This window comes from Oryx dammah, unplaced genomic scaffold (genome assembly GCF_014754425.2).
Source record: "Oryx dammah isolate SB20612 unplaced genomic scaffold, SCBI_Odam_1.1 HiC_scaffold_19, whole genome shotgun sequence".
Classification (NCBI taxonomy): domain Eukaryota; kingdom Metazoa; phylum Chordata; class Mammalia; order Artiodactyla; family Bovidae; genus Oryx; species Oryx dammah.
This window is the reverse complement of record NW_024070203.1, coordinates 19,799,920-19,825,398: the sequence shown is the minus strand read 5'-3', so window position 1 is coordinate 19,825,398 and position 25,479 is coordinate 19,799,920. Positions and strand designations below refer to the sequence as shown.

Genomic DNA, 25,479 nt, shown 5'->3' with positions numbered 1-25,479 from the left:
TTTGTTATGTGGCTAATACATTTCATGTCTTAGAAAGATAAGTTTTTCTTAAGATAAGAAAAGAAACAAGTGGAGCTCTGGAGAGTGCAATCTTCTTCATCCTTAGAAAACACTCACACACCTTTTCATTCAAGGAGGTGGTGGAAACAGTATCTGGCATCAGAAATTCTGGACTGAGTTAAAGTTCTCTGCTATTAATTAACTATGTGACTTTAGGAAAGTCGCAAACTTATTTGGAATTTAATTTTCTCTGTTGGACAATGAGGATGAAATGAGATGTTGCAGATTCTTTGTAAATTCCTGGAATACTATTCAAATGTAAATTATCAGCTTTTTATAACATCAATCTAGACACTGAACAGATTAGTGATGGAGGGCGGGGGCGGGGGAGTGTAATCAGGGGTGCAGCTTTGCTCATCTCCAAAGGAAGGAAAGAAGAGGTAGAGAAAGGAAATTAACGGTTTAGGGCACTTCTTTTGCTCCCTGTAATAGGTTTACCAGGTGGTGCACTGGTAAAGACTCTGCCTGCCAGTGCAGGAGACACAAGAGACTTGGGTTCCATTCCTGGGTTGGGAAGATCCCCTGGAGGAGGGCACGACAACCCACTCCAGGATTCTTGCCTGCAGAATCCCATGGACAGAAGAGCCTGAGGGCCTACAGTCCATGGGGTCACAGAGTCAGACACGACTGAGTGACTTAGCATGCAGGCACAGGCCTGGTCCCGCTCTATCTGTGCCACAGGCAGAGAGAGAGAAAACCGCCTAAGCAGTACTTCTTTTGGGGGTAATAGTGAAGATTTCCTGAGACATCTCATGAAAAAGTTAAGAGTATTTTGGATATTGCAGATGCTGAATAAATGCAAGTTCCATTCTTTCTTTCCAAGAAAGGAATTGCTGCATTTATGAATTTGATTTTGTTAACCTTTTATCGAGGGTTCACTGATGGAATTCCATACGGAAAGGGAAAACTTAAGGAGAAAATCTCTCCAGGACTTTTTGCTCTGTGATAATTAGCTGGGGGAAATAATGTGCCAATTAGGCTAAGAGGAGAGTGAAGCTTAAATATTATCTGAGTAATTTTGAAAACTGTTTTGAACACAGCTTCCAGTTTGTTTCACAGTCTCTCTTCATCCTTGAGCACTCAAATGTAAAACATTCTTCCTTTCATGGATATGGTTTGCTGTTTAAGAGGAAAAAAAAAGAAAAAAAAAGGCAAGCAAAATGATGTGTCACTGGCCTTCTTTCTGCCAGCTTCAAATTACCCCCATTTAACCCCAGAAGAACAATCCAAAGAGCAGCATCCTTCAGCTGAAATTTCAGCTTAAATGTTTTGATAGCTTCCCAGCTGAATTGTCATTCGTAAGCCTTTTAAAAATTAATTATTAAAACCATTTCCATTAGTCTTTTGCTTGGCCTTCATGCAATCATTTTTCTTGTGCTGTTTAACAAGTGACAAACCACCAGCACTAGCTATAAATACACGGCCCCAGATATGGGCGAGAGGGCACATGACTCATGCTGGACTGTTCCCTGGGGCCACCCCGGTGATGACTGTATTCTGGGAAGTGGCGGCAGGTCCACTCCTAACCTACAGGCACATTCCAAGGCAGCCGGCCCTCTGAAAAGGCTTCTCTTTGTTCCGTCTGCTCCCCTGCTGGGTTCGAGGTCTTGGGACCCTTCATTCACCTGGTCTGTTGGTAAATTCCTTTTTTTATCTGTCCATCTTCCTGCCCATCCATCCATCCAGTAGACATTATTCATCACTTTACCAACCATCTGCCTAACACAGGAAGCAGAATATCAAATAACAATGTGTTTCTGCCCTTAAAAAGAACATACCTGCCACGTGGGTGAGTCAGACAAATAGGTGAACCATTACCGTGAAGTCACTTCTCTGGTAGAGGAACCAAATGAATGGCCCGGAGGCCCAGACAATGATGTCAGGGAAGGGTTCTAGGAAAAGTTCAGATCGAGGGTAATTAAACGTCATCAACATAAAAACTCCGGAACATGGGGAAGATTCCCAGTAGAATAATGTATGCAGAGGCACAGAACTGCAACACAGAACGACTCTGCAGAAGCAGACAAGGTTAGGTAAGAATGGCTAGACTGGAGAGTTCATTGAGGCCAGTGGCCAAAGATGAGGAGGGTAAGGAAGGCGGCCTTATGTTAGTGGCAGTCAAGTCAGGCTCCTCCCATGCTTCCAGGGATTAGATTCGGGGAGCAGCCTAGCTATTGGGCTCACAGGTGTGTGACTTATGTTGGGTTTTGATAAAAGATTTCTATTTTATTTATTTTTTGGCCATGCGGCATGCAGGATCTAAACTCCCTGACCAAGGATAGAACATACACCAGGGGCAGTGGGAGTGTGGAAACATAACCACTGGACTGCCAGGGAAGTTCCCGAAAGTTTCCTTTGTTTGTCTGTTTTATTTTATTTTTAATTGAAGGATAATTGCTTTATAATATTGTGTTGGTTTCTGCCATACATCAACATGAATCAGCCACCGGTATACTTTATGTCTCCTCCCTCTTGAACCTCCCTCCCACCTCCCTCACCATCCCACCCCTCTGGGCTGAGACTGGGCACTGGGTTTGAGCTCCAAGTGCATACAGCAAATTCCCACTGGCTATCTGTTTTATATATGGTAATGTATATGTTTCAATGTTACAAGATTTCTTTTTTTAAAGGATACGTTCCCTTATAAGAAATGTTTGAAAACCACCGGCCTAGATAATGAAGCATCTTGTGCTAAGTCAAGGGGCATGATCCTTGTCCTCCAGTGTTCAGAAGGTTGAGTGATAAAGACTGTTTCATTTCTGCCTCGTTTTCTACAGGACAGTGACTCTCAACAGGAGGAGTGGGTCTCAACAGATGTTTAGATCAGGAAAAACCCATGGGCTGTTTTAACAATACACACTACAAGAATTGAAATCTGACAAAACTGGCTGGTAGAAGAAGCAAACAAACAGCAACAACACAAATCAAAAATGCAAAGAAAACAGGCTGATAGAATACAAGTTAAAATGTTACAAAGCACTGCTGGACAGACAGGTGCAGGCAGGATGCAAGGCAGGTGCAGGAATCTACCTGCTTGGCAGCTCACGCGCCCTCCTGACTCTGGTAACCAGCAGAGAATGTGCAGCGCAGGGGAATTTCCCATCTGTACTTTCATTAGTCTTATGAAAACCATGAAAATTGAGCAGTTACAACACTCACAGTGCCTTACGTCCAGAATGAGGTTTCCCTTGGCTCAGAGTACCACTTTTACTTAGACAGTCGGGCTACCAGAACATGATTTAGTTCTCTTTAAAAACCATTGCTGAAAGAAATGAGAAATATACAGATATCTATTTTACAAGTCTTATAAACTTTGGTGGGGGTGGGGGGCGGGGAAGCCTTTAAAACCATATTAGAGCACATGTTAGATAAACTTCCTGTTTTCAACTTTAGTTCAGCTTTACAGTAGGAATGATGTTGGTGCTGCTGAAACATAAAACTCATCATCTATATCAGTCTATACATTTCTCAAAGTATTCTCACATTGGTTATTTTATACCCATAACCCCAAAGGTAGGACAGATGTAACTGAGGTTCAATACACTCATACAGTTTCAGAATGCGTAAGTGGACGTCTCTGGTAGTCCGGTGGTTAAGAATCAGGGGACATGGGTTCGATCCTTGGTCCAGGAAGTCCCACGTGCTGCAGGGCAACTAAGCCTGTGTGCCACAAATACTGAGCCTGTGCTCTAGAGCCTGAGTGCCACAACCGCTGAGCCTGTGTGTTGCAGCTAATGAAGCCTGTATGCCTAGAGCCTGTGCTCTGCAACGAGAAGCCACCGCAGTGAGAAGCCTGGGACCCCAACAAAGAGTAGCTCCCGCTCGCTGCAACTAGAGACTCAGCACAGACAAAAATAAAAAGAAAAATTTAAAAATAATGAAAATGCATAAGTGCATAAGTGCATTGTGTTAAGGGAAGAGGTTTATTGAATTCTACACTGCACCAGGTCTATTGAATTCTACCCCTGTGTTTCAAAACCCCAACCCCTCTCCACCTTACATCAACAGCTATTTTATAAAGGATTTTCAAAAGATACAAGCTTCCTGTTATAAGGTGAACAAATACTGAGGACATAATGTACAGTGTGCAGACTATAGCTAACACTGCTGTATGGCATATTTGAAAGTTGCTAAGACCGTAGATGCTAAAAGTTCTCATCACAAGGAAAAAATATTTGTTTCATCTATATGATACGATGGGTATTAAACAAACTGGTTGTGGTTATCATTTCACAGTATATGTTAGTCACTATGCCATACACTGGGCTTCCCTAGTGGCTCAGTAGTAAAGAATCTGCCTGCAATGCAGGGGACGCAAGAGTCACAAGTTGACCCCTGGGTTGGGAAGATCCCCTGGAGAAGGAAATGGCAACCCAGTCCAGTATTCTTGCCTGGAGAATCCCACGAAGAGAGGAACCTGGTGAATTACAGTCCATGGGGTCGTAAGAATTGGACACGACTTGGCAACTGAACAGCAACAAATGTCAATTATATCTCAATAAAACTGGAAGAAAAAATTAAATAAAAATAAAATGACAGACTTTAGCAAACACACAAGTTGGTTGCCATACCCATGGTTCTCCGATGTGGCATGTTGGCCAAATGACGAGTGTTACAGTACAGGCTCTCTCCTGACCTTAGGGAAACAAGAAGAATCTTTTGCTTCCTGCTTCCTCAGTATCTTCCCCATCTACCCAAGCCCATTTCTTGTCCTAGGATCAACTGACCACAGAGGCGACACACCTAGTACGTGTTCTCATCCCCAGGACACATGGCTGGCTCCACCTGGTAGGGAACCTGGTAAATGCTAACCATAGTTACCACCTTCCCTTGCTGGTAATGTTCATTCTTCTTCATCTTCTTAATTCCAGCTATCCTCCAGGGCCTCCTAAAAGTCCTGCCTGGTTCCAGAAGCCTCCCTGAACTGCTCCCCTGCCCCTATACCAGTGTCTTCTTTAACTTACCTCCTCTATTCTTGCTTCCCTTCACCAGACTGCTTAACATTTGGATCCTAGCTTTCTTGTATTGTAGGTGATTTTTGGAAGCATGTGTTTTGAAGCCAGAAACAACGGGTTTGAAGGCTAGCTCTGGATCCATCCGATTTTAAGTTACTTTACTTCCCTGGGCTTCAGTTTCCATGTGAGAAACAAGGAGAACGCCTCACTAGACAAATCTGAGGACAATTAATACAGTAAGTTCTCAGCTGTCTGACCTCCACACCTAACGCGCAGTGGGTGTTCAGTAAATGTTGAGAAAACGGCATGAGCTGTGTTGTACTCTTCTTTCATCTCTCATGTAACCTTGTGTGAACAACAAAGGAAAAGCTAAATGAGTGTTCATTACTTTTCCTTATTCATAGCTGACAGCTCACCTCTGGTCTCAGGAACCAAGAAAGCATGTTTTTCTTTCTTGTTCCTTCACAATTAAAATTAGCCCCCATGAGTGTCCTCACAGTAATGATGGTAATACTTTTTATGACTCAACCACGTAGTAGTTTAACATTTACATAGTATTATAAAAGACTTCTTTTTTTTCCCTTTTAAATGTTTATTATCTCATTTGATTCTCCCAGTAACTCCCTGAATGTAGGTAGGGAAGTGAAAGTGAAGTCGCTCAGGCATGTCCGACTCTTTGCGACCCCATGGCTACCAGGCTCTGCGGTCCATGGGATTTTCCAGGCAAGCATACTGGAGTGGGCTACCATTTCCTTCTCCAGGGGATCTTCCTAACCCAGGGATTGAACCCGGGTCTCCTGCATTGCAGACAGACGCTTTACCATCTGAGCCACTAGGAAAGCCCTTAAGGTGGGTAGGGTAGGTATCATTAAATAAGTCTGAATTCAGTATGGTTCACATCAGTACCACTTTACCCTAATTTAGTTTACAAAGCATTTTAAAAACCATTTGCTTATTTGATGAATACTTAAGATCCTACTAGTATTTAACTTTTAATACCTTTAAAATCATCTAGGTATCAGCAGACAATAAACTTGGCATGATCTCTATAACTGCTTCAAAGAGCAAAAGTTTTTTAAAAGAAAACATGAATTATGTACGTTAATTCAACTGTTAACCTAAATGGGCTCAGAATCCTGCTCCCAGGATAAAGGAAAATTAACCCCCCGAGAAGGACATGGCTTACTGTTTGTAAAAGAGCTGGTTTTATGAATTCTCAGAATGTATGCTCCTCTCTCTCCTTACTCATCTAATTGCTCAATGTTAATTTATAGACTGACAAAATTGAAAGAGAACTTGGTATGTCTCTGGAATGTATACCACAGCCCTCCTATCTTTATGAGAATCAGTTTTAAAGTTTCCACAGTTCAAAATAACTGACCCTACCAGCATGACCATACTCCCCACAGAGGGCCTGTTAAACAGGAATTTAGCATGACCCTGGGCAATTCATCTACCAAGGCCTGTTTCTTAACTGAGGACTTGAGGAATTTGAAGCAGCTGAGGTCTTTAGAACAATGATTCTAAAATTCCAAGATCACACACACACAGAGACATACACACAGACACACACACAGACACACACACACAGACACAGACACAGACACACACACACAGACACACACACAGACAGACACACACAGACACACAGACACACAGACACACAGACACAGACACAGACACAGACACACACACAGACACACACACACACACACACACACACACACGGGCTTCCCTGGTGGCTCAGAGGATAAAGCGTCTGCTTGCAATGCAGGAGACCCGGGTTCGATCCCTGGGTTGGAAAGATCCCCTGGAGAAGGAAATGGCAACCCACTCCAGTATTCTTGCTTGGAGAATCCAATGGACAGAGGAGCCTGGCAGGCTACAGTCCACAGGGTCGCAAAGAGTTAGACATGACTGAGCAACTTCACTTCATATATATATATAATATATATATTAGTATCAATAAAGTAAAACCTTTTCATTTGTTTTACGAGACTGTCTGTACCATGCCCCATGAATGCGCCCGATCCTACCCGATCCGGGAAACTAGCACTTGGATGGGAGACACCCATTTCCCACCCCCCGCCCCTTGATCTCTCCTTTTAAGAATGAAAATCTGACAAATGAATCTTACCTTCCATTCCATTTGTTTCCCAGAGCTCACCACAATCATAAAGTTCGAGATGTCCTCCGTAGTAATCTTTTAGGTTTTACCTGTACTGTTGGGCTTCCCAGAGGGCTCAGTAGTAAAAAAATCCGCTTGCCAATGCAGGAGACATGGATTCCATCCCTGGGTCAGGAAGATACCCTGGAAGAGGAAACGGCAACCCACTCCCAATATTCTTGCCTGGAGAATCCCCATGGACAGAGGAGCTTGATGGGCTACAGTCCCTGGGGTCACAAGAGTGGGACACGATATAGCAAATAAACAAGCTGTACATTTACTCATGTGTGTGTTAGTTGCCATTTCCTTTTCCAGGGGATCTCCCTGACCCAGGGATGGAACTCGGGTCTTCTGCATTGCAGGAAGATTCTTTACCATCTGAGCTATAAGGAAGTCTTGATAGCTTAAGTTACACCAATAGTATCATTCTGTTTTATTCTTCTGTTATTTTTTTCACTTAAAACAGTTGGAGCTTTATTTATATCTCTGTTCATCCATTTTAACTGATCTGATTTCAATGTATGAAAATAACATAGGTTATTTATTTGCTACATTTCTGCATGAGTTCGCAAAAGTTTTCTGTATAGGGCCAGACAGAAAATATTTTAAGCTTCACAGGACACATATGGTCTCTATTGTTCTTTAAAAAAATTTTTTTTTCTTTAAATATGTTGTGTCAGGGTCCCCAAGATCACCCCCTAGTTCAGTGTCATAAAACTCAGAAAAGTGACCGACAGCTACAGTCTATAGCAAAAAGACAGTTTAAAATCAGTGAATGTAAAAGGCACATAGGGAAGAGTTCAGAAAACCAGGTACAAGCTCCCAGGTGTCCTCTCTAGAAAAGTCACATGGACAGCGTTTAATTCTCCCCAGGGTGATGTGGGGCACACATGTAGGCTTGTCGACCAGGGAAAACTGCCTAAGACTTCATGTCCAGGGCTATCATTGAGGGTCAGTCCTCACAGGCATGGAGCACCCACATGGCTGACCTTAAGTCACTCAGCTCCTAAATCCTCTGGAGAGCAAACTGATCCCGCCATTCACAAGGCCCCTCCTGCCAGAAACCACTATTAGGATAAACTGTCTGATGTGATTCAGACCCCAGGTAGACACAGGTACTCAGGTGGGTTATTTCAAGAGCTTGAAGGTTATCTCCCAGGGAAGCTGGCCAAGGGTCAGACTTACCTTTGGAATGTGCAGGATTGAGTAAGCCAGACTCACTAAGCCCTTCACTGCACACCTGTAAAACCATTCTTAGCTTAGGGCTATAGACTGGATTTGACTGGAGGCTCTAGTGCTACACGCAAGACACCCAGTTGTGCCCGTTACTTCAAACACTGCTGTTAAGAAACGTCCCTGTAGATGTCTTAAAGAATGAAAAAAAAAAAAAAAAGAAAGGAAAGTGTTAGTCCCTCAGTCGTGTCCTACTCTTTGCGATCTCACGGACTGTAGCCTGCCAGGCTCCTGTCCACGGGATTCTCCAGGCAAGAATACTGCTGTGGGTAGCCATTCCCTTCTCTAGGGGATTTTGCCCACCCAGGGATCAAACAAACCTGGGTCTCCTGCATTGGTACGTGATTCTTTATAGTCTGAGCCACCAGGGGAGCCCAAATAAGCACACAATATATCGTGGGAACAATGACATAACTTACTTCTTCCAGAAATAAAAATATGAAGTTAGAAATATGTGACTCTCTTTAGAAATCAATCTATAACGCTAGTCACTAGGATTTAAAAATTAACGCGTTTATACATAGGACTATAAAATCTCAGCCTTTCTTAATAAGGAAAGCAATTTTACAACTAGTGAACTAAATATAAAATCTGTTAGATACTAAGAGATTAATGCAAAGGTCTCAAAGAGATATTAAATTTGAGTCTATGTATTGTATCATAAGCAACAAGTTGCTCTGTTGTGTTTTTATGTGGATGTATGAACTATTTTGTTATTTTATTACATCTTTTTAAAAATTATTTATTTGGCTGCATAGGTGCAACGTGAGGGCTGTTTTCGCAAAGCAGGTGGAATCTTAGTTCCCCAACTGGGGGACTGAACTCATGTGGGATTGCTGGGTCATATGGTGGTTTTATTCTTAGTTTTTTTTTTTCTCCTTACTTTTTAAAGGAATCTCAATACCGTCTTCCATGGATGGTGGCTGTACCAAGTGGCAGTACCAATTTACATTCCCACCAACAGTGCAAGAGGGTTCTCTTTTCTTCACACCCTCTCCAGAATTTACTGTTTGTAGACTTTTTGATGATGGTCATTCTGACCGGTATGTGGTGATACCTCATTGTGGTTTTGATTTTCATTTCTCTCAAAATGAGCAACGCTGAGCACCTTTTCATGTGTTTGTTAGCCATCTGTATGTCTTCTTTGGAGAAATGTCTGTTTAGGTCTTTTCCCCACTTTCTGATTGGGTTGTTTTTCTGGTACTGAGTTGTATGAGCTGTTTGTACATATTGGAAATTAATCCTTTGTCAGCTGTTTCATTTGCTATTACTTTCTCCCATTCTGAGGGTTGTCTTTTCACCTTGTTTACAGTTTCCTTTGCTGTGCAAAAGCTTTTGTTTACTTTTGTTTTTATTTCCATTACATTAGGAGGTGGGTCATAGAGGACCTTGCTTTATGTCACTGAGTGTTCTACCTATCTTTTCCTCTAAGAGTTTTATAGTTTCTGGTCTTACATTTAGGGACCTGAAATATTTTTGTGTTAGTTGACCTTTTGGGTCTTTCATGTATTCTTTTTTTCCCCTTAATTCATCCTTTCTATAATCTGGATGCTTCCTTTGTCAGTTACTGGTAGATACATTGCAAGTTCACTGCAAGTTTGTGGATTGCCTTTTCATATTTAGTGTCTTTTGCAGGATTTAAGTTTCTACGTTTAATACAAACAGATGCATTTATCTTTTTATGGATCATTTTGTGTCACATTCAACTATTTCTTTGCAGTAGGTCATGATATTCTTCTATGTCTTTTTCTTTTCTGTATGTCTTTCCAAAGTATTTTTTTCCCTTTTTTAAAAAAAATTATTTTTACCTTTACAATATTGTATTGGTTTTTCCATACACAACATGAATCTGCCATGGGTGTACATGTGTTCCCCATCCTGAACCCCCTTCCCTCCTCCCTCCCCATACCATCTCTCTGGGTCATCCCAGTGCACCAGCCCCAAGCGTCCTGTATCCTGCATCGAACCTAGACTGGCGATTCGTTTCTTATATATTATAAATGTTTCAATGCCATTCTCCCAAATCATCCCACCCTCTCCCTCTCCCACAGAGTCCAAAAGACTGTTCTATACATCTGTCTCTTTTGCTGTCTTGCATACAGGGTTGTTACCACATTTCTAAATTCCATATATATGTGTTAGTATACTGTATCAGTGTTTTTCTTTCTGGCTTACTTCACTCTGTATAATCGGCTCCAGTTTCATCCACCTCATTAGAACTGATTCAAATGTATTCTTTCTAATAGCTGAGTAACACTCCATTGTGTATATGTACCACAGCTTTCTTATCCATTCGTCTGCTGATGGACATCTAGGTTGCTTCCATGTCCTGGCTATTATAAACAGTGCTGCGATGAACACTGGGGTACACGTGTCTCTTTCAACTCTGGTTTCCTTGGTGTATATGCCCAGCAGTGGGATTGCTGGGTCATAAGGCAGTTCTATTTCCAGTTTTTTAAGGAATCTCCACACTGTTCTCCATAGTGGCTGTTACTAGTTTGCATTCCCACCAACAGTGTAAGAGGATTCCCTTTTCTCCACACCCTCTCCAGCTTTTATTGCTTGTAGACTTTAGAATGTTCTCAATCTACCGAATTTTTTGTATATGGTGTGAGAAAGGTACAGTAACTTTTTCCCACATGGACATGCAATTGTCCTAACACCATTTATTGAAAACTCCTTTAAAACTATTGAGTCTGCATGCCTAGTGCTCTGTAATGAGAGAAGCCACTGCAGTGAGAAGCCCACTCCCCTTAGAGAGTAGCCCCCACTCACATTAACTAGAGAAAACTCGTGTGCAGTAGGGGAAACCCAGCAAATAAAGCCAAAAGAACTTTATTTTCCCACTTTGTCATATGAATTTCTCATATATCTGAACCTTTATTCTACACAATAGATCTATACATCCCAAACTTGCACCACTAGGGCTGTTTAATCACCACGTCCTGTTGTCTTGCCTAAGATATAGGTGCCCCTCCCCTCTTATGATTCTCTTAAAAAAGAAAAAAACTGTCCTGGCTCTTTGTCTTTCCATATTAAGTTAGGTAGGTTTATTGTATTCCATGAAAAATTTTGTTGAGAATTTTTGTTTGGAACTTCAGTGAATTTCTAGATGACTTTGGCAAGAACTGACACTTTAATATATTAGCGTTTCCCATCCTGAAACATGGAATATTGCTTCATTTATTTTGGTTCTGCTTTTATATAATTCTTGCACATTTTTTACTAGGCATTTTACTAGCTGTATTATAGTTTTTACTGTGAATAAAACTCTTTTAAATATTACATTTTAAATAGAGCACTACTAATTCTTGTATATTGCATAGTCTAGCCCCAAACCCTCAACTTTATTAGTTACTTTTCAATTTTCCTAGGACTTTCAAATAAATAATTATATTGCCCACTAATAATAATTGTTTCTTACTTTACAATCCTTATGTCTATTTCTTCTAATCTTTCTGTGCTGGCCAGGCCCTCAGCGCAATGTGGAACAAGACGCACAAGTCATCCCTGTCCCACTGCTGACATATCTAGTTACTAGTTATACCATTAACTCATCATGTTATTGGGGCATGCGAGAGCAAGTTCCCTGACCAGATTGGAGCCAGGCTCCCTGCTTTGGTAATGCTGCAGTCTTTACCAGTAGACCACCAGGGAAGCCCCAAACCATGGTTTTAGTGCGCACGTATGTTATTAACTCGTGTCCAGCTTTTGTGACTCCATGGACTGAACCTGGAGTGGGTTGCCATTTCCCTCTCCAGGGGATTTTCCCAACCCAGGGACTGAACCCTTGTCTCCTTCATCTCCTGCACCGCAGGCGGATTCTTTGCCCACTGAGCCAGTTACCATTTACCATATTAAGGAAGTAAAGGGAAAGTTGCTCAGTTGCGTCCGACTCTTAGCGACCCCGTAGACTATACAGTCCATGGAACTCTCCAGGCCAGAATACTGGAGTGGGTAGCCTTTCCCTTCTCCAGGGGATCTTCCCAACCCAGGGATCGAACCCAGGTCTTCTCTCAAATTGCAGATAGATTCTTTACCAGCTGGGCCACGAGGGAAACCCATATCAAAACCATATTAAGGAAGCTTCTGTCTGTTCATAATCCATCAAGAGAATGTTTCATCGGCTGTTTCCCCCTATATTTTGGTCGCGTCAAGTGGCATCTGGGATCTTAGTTCCCCAATCAAGGATCTAATGTGTACCCCCGCAGTGGAAGCACTCATTTTGTTGATTTTTAAAATGAGTGCTTCAGCTTGTTTCCTCTTGCATTCATTGAGACGGTATTTTTATCAATGTGGCATGTTACATGTAAAGATTTTTCCAGTATCTATCATTCTTCCATGCTGGCAATCAATTTTACTTTGCCACAATGAGTGTATTATAATTGGTGAAAGTGAAATTCTACAGTTTAACCATGTTCATGAGAGACTGAACTATATTACTTTCCCTTCACATATCCCATTTAACTTCAGCATCACAGTTGAGCTTCCCCCTCCTTAAAAAAATTTTTTTACTACAGTATTTATAAAGGTGGTTTCTTGAATGTTTGACAGACCACATCATAAACCATCTGGTTCTGGTGGATTACTTGGGAGATTTTAAAAAACAGATTCAGTGTTATTTTACAATGATCCACATTTTAAAAAATATTTAAAACTTCAAATTTATCTACAAATATTCACAATAGCTTTGTCATTAAAAGAAAAAACACACCTTAACTATGTGCGTGCGTGCTCAGTCACTGTAGTTGTATTCGACTCTTAGTGACTCTACAGACTGTAGCCCACCAAGCTACTCAGCCCATGGGATTCTCCAGGCAAGAATATTGCAGTGGGTTGTCGTGCCTGCCTCCAGATCTTCCCAACCCAGGGACTGAACCCACATCTCCTGCTTTGCAGGCGAATTCTTTTTAACAGCTGAGACCAGGGAAGCCCTTATCTATGTAACCACCTTAACTATATCCTTATTCATATCTTCTTTTATATCAGCTTGTTTTACTGAAATTTGCCAGTATAAACTATCCTGGCCCTGTCACCACTGTTGTTTAGTCTACAAGTTGTGTCCCACTTTTTTGTGTCCCCATGGACAGCAGCATGCCAGCCGCCTTTGTCCACAGGATTTGGTTAGCTTCAAACATTTTCCCCGTGTTATGTGGCCTGTCAAATCTTTAAGAAACTTTCCTAAGTACTGTTGTGTTTCTCCTGACCAACATATAATGCTTTGTTAATTTACATACTAAATGTCAGAAGTTTTAATTGGTGAAATTAGTGGCCTGTAAGATTACATGGACTGGGCAAGAGTGGAGTTGCACATCCACCCTGCAAGAACAGGTCAAGAATCCAGCCTGGTCTGAACCCTCACCCTTTGGGAAGATGTCCTAATACAGGCCCCTGGAAGGTCCTCTGTCCAGCCACGAACAAGGTTTTGTTAAGGGTAACAGAATTCTGCTTCTTGAAGGGGACTTTTAGGTAAGGTAGCAGTTAGGGCATCTCAAAGGCAGAGAACAACTTCCTTAAGCCTACAGAAGAGGCAGTAATAACTGTTTAATTAATCTGTGTTGGTGACGTAAGTTGCTAAGAAACTGTCTTCCTTACGACCTGGCTGTTAGGAGCTGATGGGAGGGCAGGAGAGAGTGTGTGGGGTGAGTGGGCTTTCAGTGGGTGCTATTATCTACCAAGGGTGGTACATGAATACACAGATTTAGGTCAGCTCACAACTGCCACACCTATTTTCTCCTGCTTAAAACCCCTAAAATATGTGTGTACTGGATCTTCCTTGTGTGAATCATTTTTCCCCATCTCTTTTACGCTTATTCTTATTCCTGCCGTTTCAAACACTATCAAGTGTGTCTGATCTGTACAACAGTAAATTCCTTCCCAGTGGCATAGGGAGAGAGGCCCCCAAGAGGGCAGACATTTGTTTTCTTCGGTGCTTCACCAGCACCCCACTGCACCCGCACATTGAGGAGGCGCGCACAGTAATTCCTGAGCTGAGCTTGGATGCTGGGAGAGCAATTTCAGCTCTTCTAACCGGACCATTCCTTTCCCTCCCCCTAGTGTCAGGTTCAGAGGCTGCTGTGCAGAGCTCTGCACCCGGGTCCTGGAGGCTGCAGCGCCAGCGGGGGTCTCGAGCCCCCTTCCCGCAACTGTCAGGCTCTGTCTCCCTGTAAAAGCCCCACAGTTCAACGTCTCAGCCAAGATGATGATCCTGAAGGTCAGTGTCTCTTCCAGTTCCTCCGTGTACTGCTCTGTTCTCTCTTCACTTCCGGTAGTTGGGACTTCCTTTCCCTCCTTTTGCTGTTGGCTGTGCACAGGTTATGTTTTATTTGACATCTGAGTTTGGAGCTTTGGGATGGTTATCTTAGTTCAGTTGGCCTTTCCATTGAGATTCCTGGAAACAAACCATGTAAGAGGGTAGAACAGTAAACTGCCATCTTAAGCCACAGTTCAGCAGTTTCCTATTACACTGCTGTAAAATTCACTCACTCACTGATGCATTCTGAAAAGCAGAACAAATGAAGAAAACAGAAACTGAAGAGTTAGGAGAAAATGTTTATTTAGTAAAACGGTATGAGGTTCAAAACCAGTACAACAGGGAAAGGAGAACTTACCAGTCGGGGATTTTAAGGGGTTCCTTTAAAACACGGCAACTGCGAAGTGATTTGGACAAAAATTTCATAGGTGACAAAGGTTCAGATACCATATGCACTATGCTGAAAGGCACCTAATAGCTTTATTTGTACCAGCAGTACTGAGAATAATTTTCCCTACACTTCCATCTTTTCTAAGGAACATGCAATCAACAAAGACCTAGTTGGCTTTAATGTTTTGTGTGTGTCTCAAGTTACCACAATTAACTGTAAGAGTTACAGGATGGAGAGACCCGGATGTTTGTGTTGAGAAAATATTAATCTTTAATCGTACAACTTAATTCTCAGGTATGCCTTTGCTGTTCATTCTTCCCTACAACACTGGCATGATGGAAGAATAATTACTTGATCAACACTTACATCTTAGTTCTGTTTTTCAACATGGAACCAAGGGTACAATTAATTTAAACACCTTTAACAATAAAAAATTGTGTATTAGGTAAAATAAATAGGCTTTTTTTTTTTTCCCCCAAGGGTATGGTATGAACTGAACTAACTCCACTCCTCAAGTAATTGAGTGTGTTCTAGTAAGCAGGTCCAGGGCTGGCACTACATGAATATCACCTCCGATTAGGTTATAAGAACTCAGAAAAGATTTGAGAGACCAGAGTACCACCCGAGGACTCTAGCCCTGCACATCGCGGAGTCTATGTTTCTACCGTTACAAGTCACTGAAGCATACCCACTTTGTAGAGTCAGACAGACACAATAATTCGATCACTGTCATCTGGCGAGAAAGTAGCAGATGCTGTAACGTGAACCCAGGGCCTTGATTCCAGGAGCAACTCTTTGGTGCTGCCATTGTGATGCTTTATTCTTCACCAGGCAGTCATTTTCTTACCTCAGTTTTTTTATAAGGAAAACACTGTGAAGAATCAAAGTAAAAAAACTGATTGAATCCTTGGGAGTAGAATGGCAATTAAATAACTTAAAAACAGAAAGAAAGAAAGAAAGGTGTTTGGAGAATACGCTCCAATTTTATTTTTTTTTAATTTTGCTGCGCTGGGTCTTAGTAGCAGCATGTGAGAACTTTAGTTGTGGCATGGGAACTCTTTAATTCCCTGAGCAGGGACTGAACCCAAGCCCCCTGCACTGGAAGCACAGAGTCTTAACCCTTGGACCACCAAGGAAGTCCCCATGCCCAGGATTTTTGAGAATATTTCTACTGGACACCTTTGTTCCAACATTATCTTCTTCTGAGAGAGGAGGGGACCTTATTTAAACAGGAATAAACTTTTTTCCCTCCAACAAAATTTATCATGCCAGACGTTGAATTTATGAAGGCAAATACGCTTGTTTCTGTCCTCAAGGGGCTCATAATCTAAGTGGAACACTACACACGTAGATAAACTGGTGATGATTTTAGTACCACCAGCACCATAACATGCTAAACGAGAAGACAGCGGAAGACACGTTTATGGCACAACGACAACTCTCCCCCCTTTCACCTGGGAGGCCCAAGATTCAGGTAACATTAGGACATTTGAACAGAGTTTTCAAGAGCGAGTTATTTCCTGAGGGCTTAGTATGGGCCAGATACTGTGCTAAGGGACTATCTGGATTATCTAATTAAATCACCGCTACAATTTAGGAGACGGGTAACCCCGTTCTACAGATGAATTCAGGTGGTTTAATCTAGGACTCAACCTGCTAAATATTAACACTGTGAGCTGACACACATGAACGCACAGTAAAACAGATACCGGATGGAGTCACAGGGATACAGGGGTGTATACATCCAGATGTCCTCATCTACACAAAAGGCTATGAAGTCAGGATGCTGCAGGAGTTAACCAAAGGTCACGTAACACAGACAAAGATAACCCTTTTTCCTCTCATCCCCAGTATGATCACGTTTTCCTGGAAATGTTACTCTCTTCCTGCCTTTCCCCTTAGGTCCTTCCCTTTAGCTTTTCCCTTTTCCCATCACCAAAGGCCACCTCAAACCACGTGCCAACTTACCAAAGGGCGAAGTTGTTGAAGGACAAACGGTTGGATGGGGCTGGCCTACATCTAAAACAAGATATTTACTGTAAATACCAGTGTTTCATAAGCAATGATCTGCAAAGGTTGAGAAACAAGCAAAACAGGTTTGCCAACTTTTATGAGCACTGCTTCTCACACACTCAACCTGTTACACACAGAAGTAACTGCAAGGCATGGATTCAACCCCAGATAGCCACAGGACTCGAGAAGAGACTTGCACTCTGTCTACCCAGAGCTCTGCCTCCAGCCCGTACAGCCACAAATCCCTGTGTGGCGTGGCGACAGCAGGTTTTCTAGGCACTTGAGTTAGCGTTCCTAACGTGAGCCCTGGGACTCTTCTACCTGCCCTGTCCGAGATGCCTGGAATCTGTTCAATCATTTTTTATACATAAGCAAACAGTACGGACTGTTCATTCTGTTTGTTCAGTTTGAAACGAAAACTTTAAATGCTTGTGTGGAAATAAAAAGCTTAAATAACTTCCTTAGGGTCATAATAAAACTCTGCCAAGGGTCACAATAAAACTCTGCCATTCTTATTATGTATGCAGTTTAAAAAATATACTTTAAAGGTTCAAGGAGGATGACTACTGAGACTGACTGTGATTCAAATGGAATGACTTTGTTCATGCTAGTGTACAATTCTCATCTCCTGTTCTGGTTTAGGTTTAACATACAGATGGAGAGAGTGGTTATGCAACATTGCTGGTACCACTGCATTTACTTCCCACATTAAAGCGAAGATCCAGTTATAAATCCTACTGATTTGAGAACTATAACAATATGAAGACCAACAAGAGCTGGAGTATCAGCAAGTTTATTAGTAAGAGAAGGGCAAAAGTGAACATTTATCTGGAGGCACGGTTCTGAAAGGTATGAAAATTAGAATCACACATTTAATCACACACTCTACGTGCTCCATTCTAGACTGACTGTATACCTGAGGGTCAATTTCTCCCATGTATTTAGTTTTCCAATCTCTACAAATGTCTCAGACCCACAGCCTGCATCTCTGAACCACTTATGTACGGTACCCAGGGTGCTTGCTCTGAGCTCAGGAATCTCCATCACTTTAACTGTTTGTGATTACAAGCAACTTAACTTTTCTGAGTCCCACTTTCCTCAACTGTAAAGTACACCAATAACACTTAAAGGGCTGTTGCAAGGGTTAGATGAGAACATTATGAAAGTATCTAATAAAATACTTGTATCATAAAAGGTGTTTCATATACATTATCACTGTCTGATGAATACTCAGACAGTAATAATGAAAGCTGTATTAAAATAAGGGACAAATTGAGGGGAATACCCAAGGTCTTAGGATTGCTGATACAAAGATAAAGAACTGACAGAACAGACGTTCCTTTTTATGAATTTTAAAAAAACTGATCGGAATAAATGTCTTAGAAGAAATCTTTATGTAACTATAAATAAAATTTGAAATGATTAGAAAATACTCTGTGCATTACTCAAGATTTGGTCCCCTCTCAGTATATAAAATACTGGGTCATGTAATCAACGATGGTATTTCTTAGCTTTGATGAAATACAGTTTTAAAAGATTAAAGGATAATGTATTCAGCATAATGCATTTATAATACTGAGGGTGCAACGGGACTTTCTAAGACAACAAAACCCAGAAGTTACCAAAGATTACATAATGGTTTAAAATAAAGTTTTAAAAAACACATGACAGATTAGGAGGAAGTACTTGTAGCACATACAGTAACCCAATCCAAAATATATAGTGTTCCTAGAAAACAATGAGAACAACTTACCAAATCAAAAGCAATATGGGCTAAGGGGATGAACAATCAAACAAATAAAAATCAAAGAAAGAAAACCAACAGAAATGTGGAAAGATATTAACTTTGCTCTTAGACAAGGAAATGAAAATAAAGAGGTACTTTTTTGCAGCTATCAGATCAGCAAAAAACGAATAAGAATGGTAATGCCCCAGGGGCAAGCGTGTGAGGGAACAGGCACTCTTTTATACTACCAACCCAAGGGTAACTTGGCACAGACTCCTGGGAGAACAATTCTGCAGTACCCTTGAGTATTTCAAATAGATGTGTTCCTTGACACAGCAATTATACCTTTACAAATGGTCTTGCAGAAATAATCACACAAAATATGCATCACAATACTGTGTGTTTTGCAGGACAGCTTACAACAGTGAAGCACTGGAGCAACCTTTGCATCCGCCAACAGGGAATCTGGCATGCTTATATACGGAACTAAAAAACAAAGACTCGAGACAGAGACATGGAAAGTTTTCCAAAGCATGGAAAAGAGTACAAGATATGGTATAATTTCATGGTATATGAAATCCCACATATATCACCAACATATCTGTGTCTAAAAACACAAAAGCTTGGAAGGATCACCATTATTAATACTGCAGAGTGTAAGAAAAAGGCAGCCAGTGGTATGTGACTGTGAAGAGAATATTTTTATACACTCTTCACGTTTAGTCTAAATAATACAGAATGACCACATATTTAGAAAGTTATCTCAGAATGCAGGATTTCCCAGTACCTATTTCCCAAACTCTGTTTCTCTTTCAAAGTCATACCTTTACTTGAAATAACCCAGTATTCTGGTTAATATGGTATTTTTTTTGTGCTATGGTACTACAAAATTTTAAACAATGATTATTATACATAAATAGGATATCTAAAACAATAATTTTCAGAGATATCTACAGAATAAGGAAAATTTATGTCAACAGTAAGACAACTATATACCTTTAGCAACCTTTATACTTCTTCAGTCAAAGAAATCTTACAAAACCCTTATTTTTCCAGGGAATTTGAACTCCTATAAAAGTTGCATGAAGAACAAGTAGCAAAGAAATTTTTTCAAACTACTTTTAAAAAACAAAAAGCCCCAATCCTATATTTAAGTAGCTTTAGACAGCAGGACAAACACTGACCATATAGCTTAACAGTTGTAAAGAATCACTTTGAAATAAGCAAGGAAAAAAGGTTGGAACTTTTAAAAGCCAGTTATAACTGCATCTGGTTAATCCCAAGAAAGACAGCTAAGTAGATGAACAGGTTCTACTACTAAGATTTTAATTGATGGAACAGTTTTACTCAGCCTCACAGGAATAATATGCAGAAAATTATACAAACATCTTCAGGACAGGTTCTCTTCCATAAAGTTAAAGGAAGTTAATGCTAATATTAATAAATCATCCTAATTTATATAGATATAAAAATCCTAAAAGTGAAACTGCTACTGGTTTCATAATGCACTAGTAACTTAAAAGTTAAAAACAAAACAAACTAAATCCCACCTTTCATTGAAAGCCAGAAAAAGCCAGAATTTGATACTATCATCTCTTTAGTTTAAAAACAAACAAACCTTAATATCAAACCATTAACAATGAAAAGAGATCACTTAATTGCTTATTATAATTGTGCATAATATTTTCCACTGAATAATACTTTACCTTTATCAAAAGGTAAAACTGCTTTTTAAAAAAAAAACCAAAAACCTGAAACGAACAGAACTAAAAGGCAAACTCATGTGTATCAGATTCCCTATTAGAAGTGACAGTTTCCAACTACTGAAGTCTACAGGAGACATTTGTTTGGGAGCATGGAATCCTACTACTGGAAACTGATGAGATGAGAAAGATGTAATGAAACAGGAAGAAGCTAAATAATTTAAGCCAAATGCATAGCAAATAATCATGAGGAGAGATAACAAATCTTTAAACTTGACAGAAAATAGCTGGAGTTTAATTTTAGAACATATCAAATATTATAAAAAATCCAACTATATTATGTTCTCTATCAATCAATGAAATGAAAAATGACAACTGGAAAATAATGGGGGAAAATGGGAACATTTTAACATTTACCCAGATTCTGTAACATTTAAAACTTATAAGCACATGTTCATCAGAAAAAATTCTAATAAATGTACAGTTTTTAAAGAAATCAAGGCATGTATTATCTAAAAGGTGGGAGACAGCTCAGTATAACAATGCTTTATAGTATTAACTAAAACAAGATAAAGTGAAAAAAATTTTTTTGACTCAACTACAACTCAACTTTCACATAGAGCTTTTTCTAAGTGCTGAAGTGAGACAAAGCTGAGAGCCCAAATGATACTACTATATAATCAGGAAAGTGTGTAATATAAAGATACAAACACAGGACTACCAAACAAAAGAAAAAAGCAATAAATTAAAAAACTATAAATTAGGAATTTAACCTATAAGGCGTTTGGAAGCCTAAACCACAATGATATGCTAAATGAATGCTTTTTCATATTGGAGAATATGAAAGGAAAATTTTATATTTTATTCACTGAAGTTCAAAGATAAATTGATGGGGAACCTCCAAATATGCTGAATCTGAAAATATGAAAAAACACATTTCATAAAACTATCTTAGGTTATATGATGCTTCCATAATGCACTGTGATACTTCTCTTGAAGTATTATAAATTATTAAATTACTTAAGCATTTCACAAGTTTCAAATGAAAATGTGAAACTAACTGAAATATGTTTTACATCCAAGTACATAACAGAATCACTCTCACTTAATAAAAAGAAACTTTAAAACACACACACACAAAGTTTACTGAACAAATAGAATACAATTAGAAAGACAGCACTCACTTGTTCAAGAACAAGTCTCCCTGCCTGGACTTCATGGTTTTATTTAACTGTGACTTTTTCATAAACATAGGCATCTTCCTGAGTAGAAGCATCAAATGTGAACTCGAATTCTGAATGTAGGCATAGATAAGTTTATGGATACTTGCCAAGCTGTTGAAACAATATGTCCTTCTTCAGTACTTTTGATTCTGTGGCTGTTGTTTGCTTTGTTTTTCACCTAAATAGAATGTGAAATGTGTCGTCAAAAAATGAAAAGCAGAGGTGATTTCACGGGGCTGAAAAACAAAGTTATAGAAAGTTAATTTTAAGTAGAGTGTTTTCAATAAGAGCATGAAATATGAGAGTATCATTTAAATCAAACAACATATATCTAGGACTAATTATCAGGTGTTAGCCTATCTTTAAATTATCTATAAATGTTTGGCACAACTATGCTCTGAAAAAAAAGGATGACAAACATGTTTTTGAAATAACAATAATAGTAGCTACCATTTATCAGGAGCTTGGTGTGTACCAGGAATTATTATAACATTTGACTTCTATTAACTTATTTATTACGTTAACCCATTTAATCTCATAACAATCCTATTAGGGACGTACTGTTATAATCCCAATTTAGCAGACTGAGGAAATGGAGAAATAATTTTCCCAAAGTAACACACCTAGGATGTGGTAGTACCAGGATATGAGTTCAAGAAGCTGGGCTTCAAAACCCTACCACTAAATCACAGTGATTTCAAACCATTTCCATTAAATCGGAAAGCTGGTATCGTCTTTATTGCTAAAATAAAAATGAGTTTGATCTACTTTAAAAAGAACAGCAATTATTCACTGAACACTTAAAATAGGCTATGTACTATTATTAGGCATTATAGCTGGCAGAACAACAGCTAGCGCGTTCGCATTTATCAGGACTTAATGTGACAGGCACTGACTAATGAACCACTCTGCACTCATCACAGAGGTCAGTCCTTACAACGATCCTGTGAAGTGGATACCATACCTATTTTGCAGATGAGAAAAGCACTGAGGTGTGAAGCAGTGCCTTTCCCTCCTCCAAATCACACAGCAAACTGTCCGGCACAGCCCAGGTGGCTCCAAGGGTCTGATGTCAGAGGCCCTGCTTGTCGGTGCACACCACAAGCTCCACCCGGCTGGCATGCCACCACCCAAGTGAGTACATTGCTTTGCCCAATCCCCGAGTCTCTTGTCATGTTAGAGATACAAGAGCACAACTGCAAAGATATGACAGTAATGAAAGTTTATAGTAACTACATTAAAAGAAAGAAAATCAAGCCTCTGTGTACTATTTTTGCCAAATCCTCTATCCATGTTAATGGTTGACAGTCCAAGTCAGCTGAAGTAAACATCCACCTCCCAGCCGACTCAAGTGTTACAGCTGAGTGTAGGATGTTTACATGAACTGAAAACTTGTTTTAAAGCAGGACTTACACAATCCTTTACTGTATTTGCACTGGTCGTTTCCTTGAGACTCAAATTTAAATTAAGGGATATATGACGAATAACATATGATTTTTTTAAAAAGATAACTTTGTAGAATCTGTTGAAAAAAGAACAGGAGGCACAAAGATTAACATGAATGAGGCAAAAGTCCAATGAAGAGGTATTTCTGAGACAAGGTTTAGAATCCAGGGGAAAAGGCACAAGTGATGTTCTTCTCGTAACTGGTGGCGATATAAGCAGACATCTCATGAATGTTCCAGACCTAAATGTGGCTGGGTTTACAGTCTTCCCTTTCAAACAAGCCAACCTGCATTTACAGGAGCCTGCCTGATGGCCGGGATGGCGCATCGGGCATCCATTCTTCCTCAGGAAGGAGATTCCTGTTTGAAGACAAAGTTAGCAGCATACCTGTGAGGAGCTCAGGGCCCCGCGGCAGCCTTCTTGCCCCCAGCCTCTCCCCATCTCCTCCCCATGTTCCTGCCTCAGGACGTTCACCTCAGGAACATGTCTCCCACACCCTTACCCAGGTCCTCCTCCTCCTGCTCGAGTGTTGCTAAGTTGCCTCCCAGGAATCTGTCGTCTCTCTGGATTCCTCTGATTAAGAAAATACTACCACTGATAACTCTAGAAAGCACTTTAAGCAGCCCAGGCAATACACTTGCCTCGAAGAGAAAAATCCTCAAACTTGGAAGTAAAATTAAATGACAGAATTATTGCCAGCAAACTCTAAAGTGATCTCTGGAATTTCGCAGGCCTTCCGGGCCCTTTGGAACCTCCTGTCTCTTCAGGCCACTTTTCCTGATCCAAGATTAAATCAGGAGTTCTGATTAAATTCTCAAGTTCTCAAGATTAAACACACACACTTTTTTTTTTCTCTACAAACATACTGTTTTTTTGCTTCAAGTATTCCACCGCAACACTATTTTTTTTCCTTCTGCTTTTCTTTGCAAATATATTCAAACAGGTTTTGTGGGCTAGACAATGAATATGATGCTTTCTCTGGGAGAAAAGTGGGTCTCAGGTTTCCAGCAAATCTTTTTCAAAACAAATTTTTGGATTACTATATGTTTTTAAGTTAGGGATTGTATGAGTATTTCTCTTCGGTTGCTAATTGGGCATGGATACTGAACAGGGAGGGGTTCCCAGGTGGCTCAGTAGTAAAGAACCACCTGTCAGTGGAGGAGACACAAGAGACATGAGTTCCATCCCTGGGTCGGGAAGATCCCTTGGTGAAGGAAAGGGTAATACACTCCAGTCTTCCTGCCTGTGAAGTCCCACAGACAGAGAGGAGCCTGGTGGGCTATAGTCCATGGGGTCACAAAGAGTCCGACATGACTGAACAGCCACCACACCACTGACCAGGGAGACGAACGGAAGATGAGCTCCGTGGTTCTGAAAGCCTAGACTTAGGACAGCAGCATCGGCAGCAGGTGGGCATTTAGGAGAAGCAAGCATCACCGCAGACCTACTGAATGAGAAAGTCTCGCAAGGCCCAGCAATCAGTATTTTAATTAACAATCTCTCCCAAGTAATTCTGATACCTGCTATTATTTGAAAACCAATGCATTAATAACGGTGTTACCAAACATGCTGGAGAGCCAGAGCAAAGATGGCAGTGAACATCAAATTGTCAGGAAGTTTGCAATATGCTACAGAATGAAGAAAAAAAGAAACCCACCCAACATCAAAACACCCACCACACTGTCCGCCCGTAAGGAACCAGGCTGGGGAAACTGGCAGAGACAACCTGAAACAGCATAGTTTTGAAAAGTGATTAAGTTCGGACTCACACTTGAAACTTTTTTCCCCCTGAATATGCACCGCAAATGTACCTCTATTTATTCACTCAATGAATAAAGCTTTATCCAGAGGAATGGAGGGAGCCAGTCAGAGTAAAAGGGACTCCGGCACCAAGACCAATGAGGACCTGTCGAACAGTGTGGTTTCAACAGAGTATATCTGCACACAAATGTGTCTAACTGGAAATAAACTTGCAGACACAATTTTGCAGTTTTGCTTTTAAAAAGTAATCCCTTAGAAATCTCAAAGCAAATGCAAAGGGAAAAAAGCCTGTCATTTTCAGAATACTACTCAGCAACTAAAAATGTTTTACTTTCACTTTCAATCAAAACAATCTTCTTAGGACCTGTCAATAAAGACCACACACTTCTTCCTCAATACTAAGTTAAAATGTGGGGAGACAAGCTCTTATAGGTTTATTAGCAAACACTAATGCTCAAACATTTTAAAGCATTTGTCCTACACAGTCAATTGTTACATTGGCGGGTCATTTGGGAAGTCTGTGGTTCTTCCAAATTAAAACATAAAGA

The 25,479-nt window shown here is 40.4% G+C and overlaps 1 long non-coding RNA gene across 1 annotated transcript; it reads right to left on the bottom strand.

Moving 5' to 3' along the window:
- Positions 1–15,311: 15,311 nt before the first annotated feature.
- LOC120879051 lies at positions 15,312–23,049 on the bottom strand. The gene is made up of 2 exons (XR_005724696.1): positions 17,028–23,049; positions 15,312–15,930 (listed from the first exon to the last, which is right to left on the bottom strand). It is a non-coding gene; the product is annotated as an uncharacterized LOC120879051 (long non-coding RNA).
- Positions 23,050–25,479: the final 2,430 nt, after the last annotated feature.